Below are 7,978 nucleotides of genomic sequence, written 5' to 3'. Positions count from 1 at the left end.
TTTGCCAGTTGTAATCATTAAAAAAAAATATCAAACCATCATTTCAGTAGGAGTTGAGGGAAATACAGGAAAAGGGGATACTGGAAGCCTTAGAGGGGAGGTTCAAAACTCTTTGGTAGGAACAGTAAGTCAACTATAAGGGGGGATGACTCTTATACTGGCCCTGGGGTATCACTTTTTTTTCTGTTGGATCTTGGAGCTTTAGCTGTATCTATCACCCAGGAGACCATTCACTATGAAAACTGGAGATTGACTGCTGTGTGCCAAACAACACACAGATGTCTTTGCAAGTGCTCATGGTTGCACTTTTTCTGTTTCACAGATAAAGCAGAACCACTGAAAGGATTTCAGATTAGTTAATCTGACTGCCTTAACCCCTATTGGGTGGTGATTTGTAATTGTCCATGCGATGAACACCTCTAAGGCTAAAGGTCTTGCATGAGGCATCCTGCCTGGAAGAAATGAAGATAGATAGTACAGGCTTAGTTGTGTGCAGCTTAAGCCACTTACAATGACTCATTTGTGTTGAGATAGAAGTTAATAATATCAAGTAACATTTTTGTTTCAACATATCAATGGTGGTTTGCAGGGAAGCATTCTCTTCTGATGACAATTAAAGTTGATGGGGGAGGGAACAATCTCTATTTTTGTTTCATTTGTTTAATGTGTGGCATTTTTAAGCCCCCTAGCAAAATGTCTTGACTAAGGAAACTACTCAAAAAATGTTTGTCCACTGGTAGGTGCAAGATAGTAAAGCTAAATAAGGCTATAAAAGCAGCTAGGTGCTATGTAGATTTCATTTAAATAGAAATGGAATGAGGTGTAGCACTGAGATCCTATCTCTCCTAATTTCCCGTTTAGTTCTAGGATCTCAGTCTAAGACGTTGTACTAATAGCATTGTGGAAGAGTAGTATGATATGTGGTCTGGTTCTTCATGACACTTAAATATCTGTTGAGGGTATAGGCCTACAGCTGTCTTCCAACAGCTGGTTTCCATTCTGTCAAGCGGGAACAATAATGATTCTCCTCTTCCCAACATATGTGAGGTGCCCATATACATCAGAAATAAGGTGGCATTAAACATACAATGGTCCTAGTGATATGATAATCTAAGAATCAAACCTGAGGCCCATCCTGTTCACAGGTGTATCTTTCCAGAAGGTATGAGGTGAAGAACACAGTAAACCAAAGTAGCAATAGGTTTTATAACCTGAAGGAGGAAGGGAAACCAGAGCTTTGGTCTGTTCTCCAGCCAATTCTCCACAAAAATGAGGCAAAACCCTAGTCTTCTGTGCAGGGAAACCTGCTTATGGATGATATTATCATACGCTGCATACTTCAAAAGAGTGTAGCACTACTCGGTCCTTCTAGGCATCTGTACAAATACTATGGGCTTAAAGAAACTGTGATGGACTGCCACAGTCATTATGAGACACTGCTGAATGCACTACTGCAAAACACAGCTCTGGTGTCCAGAGGCACTGTGGCAGAGTGGTGCTCAAGGGACCTCACCAGAAAGAGTTGGAGCACCCAGCAATACTCTTTGCACCAGGAAGGGTCCTTGCTTTGCTTCCTTCATCTCTTGCCCCTCCCTGTCAGCCCCAGGACAAAGTTATGTGTAAGATCAGGATGAACCCTGGAACTGGCTTTGAGTAGGGCAAGTTTCATGGTTGTTCCATTGAAATCACTTCCCCCCCAGAAAAACACAGACACACCTCATTGGCTTACTACATTTTTAAAGAAGCACTGTTAAACCGTATTAAATTCTGCTTCGTACAGGGAGGTGCCTTGATTATTGCTTTCTGTTTAATGAGGCCCAATATTTTTGTTTGCTAAAGCTATGAGGAGATCCTCTCTGGAGAAATCACGTGACTATCCCCTATATTTGGTTCACACCCTTTCTCTCAAGGGATATTATTCTACTTCTCCATTCCACATTAAAGCATAGTGAATGTATACTTTTTGGGATCATTCAGATGTGGTAGCCTGCCTAGGAGCTATAGGTAATGCTGTTCCCCTGAACCTGCTCATTGTAGAGGAGACACTGTTTTCTCATTTACAAATAATCCCCTTCTCAATCTTCTTGTGTATTTTTCAGCTGCTTCTATGTTTCTACAGAACAAAGCTCATGAGTCTTTTGATGTGTTACACGTGCTTGAGGTAATCCAAGTAAGGTTATTTTTTCCCCCTTTCTTCAACTCAAAATAATCCCTTATAAATAAGTATTAGAAGTTAATCTTGTATGTGACTGAAAAAAAAAGATTTTTGAGAATTTTCCCCCTTCCAGTCTAAGATTCATTCATGCTAAGCACCTGCCTTTTGATAGTTCATCAATCACCTGTCCTGGTCTGGTTATTATTTATTAAGAAGGGTAAGAAGGGAAAGAGCAGACTATGGGATCTCAGATACTTCCATTTTAGAGGGTTGTTATCTTTAGCTTGCCTACATGAAAATTCAAAATGGAAGCATTTGGTCACAGGAAAGTGCCTGAGGCTGTGGTGCATTTTGGAAAAGACAGTTCTGGGCCCTGACTCTACTGGACCCTTTTCCAGCTGGAGGCCTCTGAGCATTTGAATCCTGGATGCTGGGAAGGTATCGGGGGAGCTGTGAAATCCGCTTCCCCCCCCCCCCAGCCACTCTGTTGGTAAAGGACACAGTGCAGGTGACAACTCTTTCCCGTCCCTGAGCACTTTAACAAGAAGCGAACTGTTTCCCTGCTCCAAGCTTAGTCCTATCTCAAGTATTTTATTTGTGAATCTACCAGAAAGAAAAATTGTGTCTTTTTGAAGTGTGTGTATAAGAAGGCTATCTATTTACAGTATCCAAGCAAAAAAGAAACAATTTCAGAGTAGGTCATTCCCTCCTCCCCACTCAAAGTCATTTTTCCCTTACGGGCAGAATTCCACTTGTAAGGGAGGAAATCAAGTTAGCTTTGTTAAATTCTTGTTTATTAACATTTTATTCTTAAAGGGTAGAGATTTTCTAACTGGTCTCAATTTATCCATATGTCATCCCTTATAATCAAATCATTTTTCTCACTTGGCTTCCCTGGTAAGTTTAAGGCATATTTTCTTTTCCTTTTGGCAAGAATACCTCCATCATTACAAACAGAAATGTTAATAATAATAATCCAGCTTAAGCAGAACGTAAAAAAACTTGCTCCAGAGGATGAAATGGCTACCTTGGCAGAGGTTGTGTAGCTTGTTCGGTAAAGAATTCTCTATTGTTTTGCACTGAAAAATGTTTCCACATTTTCCGTGCAGGTAATAGAAAGATACTGCCTGCCTTCATAGTCAATAATTAAACAGGGTTTTCAAGCAGAATTCAAATGGTCTCACAACAAGCTTTACAAACATTAAATGAAATTCAAGCATTGACTTCTTACAGTCTGCTTCTCTGCATCCAGCATAATGCTGGTGCTATAATTAATAAATTAGTGGTATGGCTGATTTTTAGAAATTCCAGCTATGATTCCAGCTCCACCCTGGCAGGCAGGGAGAAAGAGCAAGATTGGATTAGAGATTTCCAAGGCATTGAGGAAACTGCGACTTGCAGAAGTGAGTAGCTCCGCAGGCTGTGTTGATTCAGTATCCTTAAGCTGCTAAAAAGGATGGTCCTATTCCCCTTGCTCTACTTCAGGTGTTACCTTTGTGTTATTTCCTTTAGGCAGCTCCAGGGCGTGTCTGACCCCTCTACCAGTCAGTTCGGCTCCCTAAACTCCACAGCTAGGGATGGTAAACTGGGGGTGGGGAAAAAGCTTTTTCTTGGATCCAGGAGTGTGCCAGAGGGAGAATCGGTGCAATGGAGGCGGAAAAGGCAGGCAGCTGGAAGCAGGAGATAGCAGAGCAAGTTGTCTGGATGACCCACCCAGCTAGTACAGTGGCACCCTGAACTCTCCCATGGGGAACCCAGGCAATTTTGAACAATGTACATTGAATCCCACCACAAACTACTGCATCTCTTAGCAGACCTCACAAGATGAAGTTTAGAGTTTGCTCGGTGTCAGTTTGTGTTACAAGTAACTATCAGATTGCAAGATAAAGCAAGGAGGCTAAGGAACAAAAGAAACAGTGACTAGCAGATCAAAGTCACTATCTGTGCCTTGTTCTTGATAACGTGCAGGAAATAAGCTGCCTTGGAAAAGGTGATATCAGCATTTCATTTATATTGATGCTGGAATCTTAGTCATCTCTTGACTGGAGGACCCAGTTAGTAGAGGTAGCAGATGTATTTCATCTACTGAGCCATCTTAAAAGGTAGATGCAGCCTGGATGGGGGCAGGAGCCATCTGGCTGCTACCCATCACATCTGGTGTGCCAAGCGGAAATAATGAGAGGCTGCATTGTTTTGCCTTTCTTCTCACTAAATCGCTGCCTGATGATGATCAACATATTTTTCCCTTTCTGGAGTCATTTTGCGACATGTGATCATGTTTATTATGGTAACTTTGGAAGCCAGACAAGTGAGGATCTCTTTGCTGCATCCTGTGCAATCACATTCACAGAAATTCCTGACTCTTGGAGGTTATAATCTAAGTTCACAAGAAAAACCATAGGGTATGGAAGAAATATTAGGTTCACAAGGAAACAATTATTCGCTCAAAAGGAGCATGGGTTGTTTTATAATTTACAGTGCCCTAAATTGCTCCTTAAAGTGATGTTCTCTCACACACTCATCCTCTTTCCTCTTTTGTTCTTGGCCAAACACACAAACCCCCAAATACAATAAACACAAGTACACAGGACTCTACAATGAAATTGCTTTTGCTCATTCATAAAAGCATACTCAGGGTTGTAGTATTTAATTACTTCTAGTGCCTGCAGTGGGTTGTAATTTTGAAATAAAAATAGATTTTCCTTTCTGGTATTTTATTATTAGAATTAAAAATACCTTCATGATTATTCCACCCTCTTACTGTCAGAAATATTCTTCTATCTTAATGCACATTTCTTAATGTACATCTATCTTAATGCTCCAGTGATTGAGTATCAGGTTCCAAAGGTGAACTCAGATAGTCCTCATCAGGTGGGAAAGCAAACAATAAGCTAATGAGCCTGCTCATTCAAGTACCAACAGAAAGACTCAAAAAGTCATGTAGCCTCTGATATACGTGCCTGAGAAATACATGACGTCATTCATCACAGATAAGTGAGGATAAAGCCATAGGCAGACATTTTGTATGCTTGAGCAGCTTTCACATTTGTACATTTGTGATCTTTTTTCAAACAATGGGAAATTATGGAGAGACATGAAAATGCTGTGGGATCCCTGTTGCCTCCCTTGTGCATCCATCGCTTGAGCTCTGGCGTTGCCTTGGAAACTGGGAAGGTAGGGATAGATGCAGGCGGGGTAGGGTTTGATGCAGGCAGGGAGTAGGCTGCAGTGCTGCTGGCAGAATTCCGGCTGCCGAGGAGCACCTGGGCATTCCTGAGCACCTGCACTGCTTTTGTATGAATGGGAGAGTTTTGACTTTCATTTGTAAGTCTGAACATTTAGATTTATGCAACTATATTAAAAAATACGATGGTGAACTCCCATATCTATTTAAAAAGCATTGATGGCTAATATATGTTAAAGTGTTTGCCAAAATGTAGGATTCTTAATTGACATTTAAGTAATTGACATTTAATTTGCTTCACTGTGTTCACAGATGCTCAGTGTTGCTGTAGGTGAGGGCACTTATTAGACACATAAGCACGTACTTTCCTTTAGGTACTCTGTTTTAAAACCTGGAGCTGTACCCACCCCCACCCCCCTCAAAATGGTCTCTACAAAGAGACCAGTACCATAGCATCCAAGAATTAGATAGTTTCCTAATAGAAGCTCAAAATCTTTAATGGAATAACCATAAAGCCCTAGGAAGCCACTGTATGCATGTGGGAAGAAAGCATGTCAAGGAGTGTCCAGGTGCCTTTAGGAGGGGAGCAAGAATGTTTCAAGTTGGTCCTTTGTAGGTTGCCGGGAATACTTTGGCACCCAAAAAGCTCTTCAATGCCTGTGTGGATCCCACAGGGATGTCAGAGATGCAATTGTCTTGCAGTTCCACCAGCAGTGAGAAGATGTAACTGCCTAAATGGGCGGGTTACACCTACAGCAAGTAGAAATGTATATGCACGAGTTGCGTGAGCAATAACAAAGACTGTCTGTGATTAACTATCGCAGAAATGTGTCGAAGGAAAAGACTGACAGCAGCCAGGATTTAAAGACCACAGAATTCAAGAAAAGTTGGTGAAAAGATCTCGCTCAGTGCCAGCACAACTCTGGATATTTTGTGATTGCAAAAGCCACGTGTTGCAAAGCTCAAGCCAGTCCGTGCTCATGACATTTCCCAGCAGCTGAGGTTTCTGCACCAGGGGAGAAAAAGAGTCACAGTTCATAAGCAAGTCAATTCACTGGAGCAAACTGAGAGCCACTTTTGCAAATATGGCCAAAATATTTTTCCAAGGTCACAGCAGCCAAATGCTGGACAAAGATACAGTACTTGTTTAGCCACTAGTATTTCCTGGCCTGGATGAAAAAATTGAGTGAAACTGGTGACATTATGCATCGATTGGTATTGTGTTAAGCACAGTTAACCTGAGTAATAAGTAAACAACTCTTTCCATTCTGGCTGTAATTACCTTTCTTCTTGACAGTGGTAATGATTTACCACATTAATTATTACCTCACCTTTGCAAAAACCTGCTAGTATAATTGCAATTGAATGTTACAGTGTACTGTGGCTCCAAGATCAATAAACTATCAATCTGGTGTTGCTGGTCACACACAGCCTTCTGCTCCTTTCTTTCCCTTTCACAGAATCATTGAGTCTGAATGAGACCTCTGGAGATCATCTAGCCCAGTCCTTTACTTAGCCTGGGAGGGTCAGCTGATGCAGGTTGATCAGGGTTGTGTCCATTCGGGTTTTGAATATCTTCAAGAATGGAGACTCCACAACCTCTCTGAGCAACCTGTGACAAAGAATTTTTTTTCATATAAGAAAAAAAAATCTAAATATAATTAGATGGAATTTCTTGTATTTTGCTTTGTGCCTATTGCCTCTCCTTCTGTCACTGGACACCACTGAGGAGAGCCTGGCTCCATCTTTACTCCTTCCCATCAAGTATTTATGTACATTGATAAGATTCCCCTGAGCCTTCTCCAGGACAATTAGTCCCAGCTCTCAGACTCTCTTCATCTGACAGGTGCTCCTTCCATAAGATTCTTCCAGACAGATACCTGGAGAGGCTAAAGTCTGCTCTCCTGAAGACCAGGGAACTCTGATCCTGCAGTTTGCCTTGTTCCCTTCGGGATCTTGAACATCATTTCACATCCTCTTTGCCAACCTGCTCCACCGCTTCCTCATTTCATTGTGGGTTGTCGTCTCCCTTCCCTGGTCCTAGCGTAAAGCTCTCCTCACTGGGTTGGCCAGCTGCATGGCAAAGATGTTTTCTCTACTGAAAAATTTACAGCTGTGAATTGATTAATGTTTTATAGTCAAGTTCGATGATTTCTGCACAATCCATTATAGACCTTGCTGAAATTTATTTCAGATATTCTCCTCGGCTGCAGTGCAGATGCAGGTGTGTATCTCAGCTGCTTCAAATATGTCGTTCTCACTGTTGTTCTTGAACTGTCCCTCCTGCCTCAGTCATCCGCCATGTACTTAGCTCAGTTTATTTCTATGAGTGAACAAGCAGAGGTGCTAGGAAGAGGATAAACCTCTTTTAACAGTTTTAAACTAAAAGAGGGTAGATTTAGATTAGGTAATCAGGAAGAAATTCTTTACCCTCAGGGTGGTGAGGCACCGGAACAGGTTGCCCAGGGAAGTTGTGGATGCCCCATCCCTGGAAGTGTTCAAGGCCAGGCTGGATGGGGCTTTGAGCAACCTGCTCTAGTGGGAGGTGTCCCTGCCCATGGCAGGGGGTTGGAACTAGGTGATATTTAAGGTCACTTCCAACTCTAGCCATTTTATTACTCTGTGATTCTATGATCCAA

Source organism: Numenius arquata, chromosome 4, assembly GCF_964106895.1.
Source record: "Numenius arquata chromosome 4, bNumArq3.hap1.1, whole genome shotgun sequence".
In the NCBI taxonomy this organism is placed as follows: Eukaryota; Metazoa; Chordata; class Aves; order Charadriiformes; family Scolopacidae; genus Numenius; species Numenius arquata.
Note: the sequence above shows the minus strand (reverse complement) of the source record.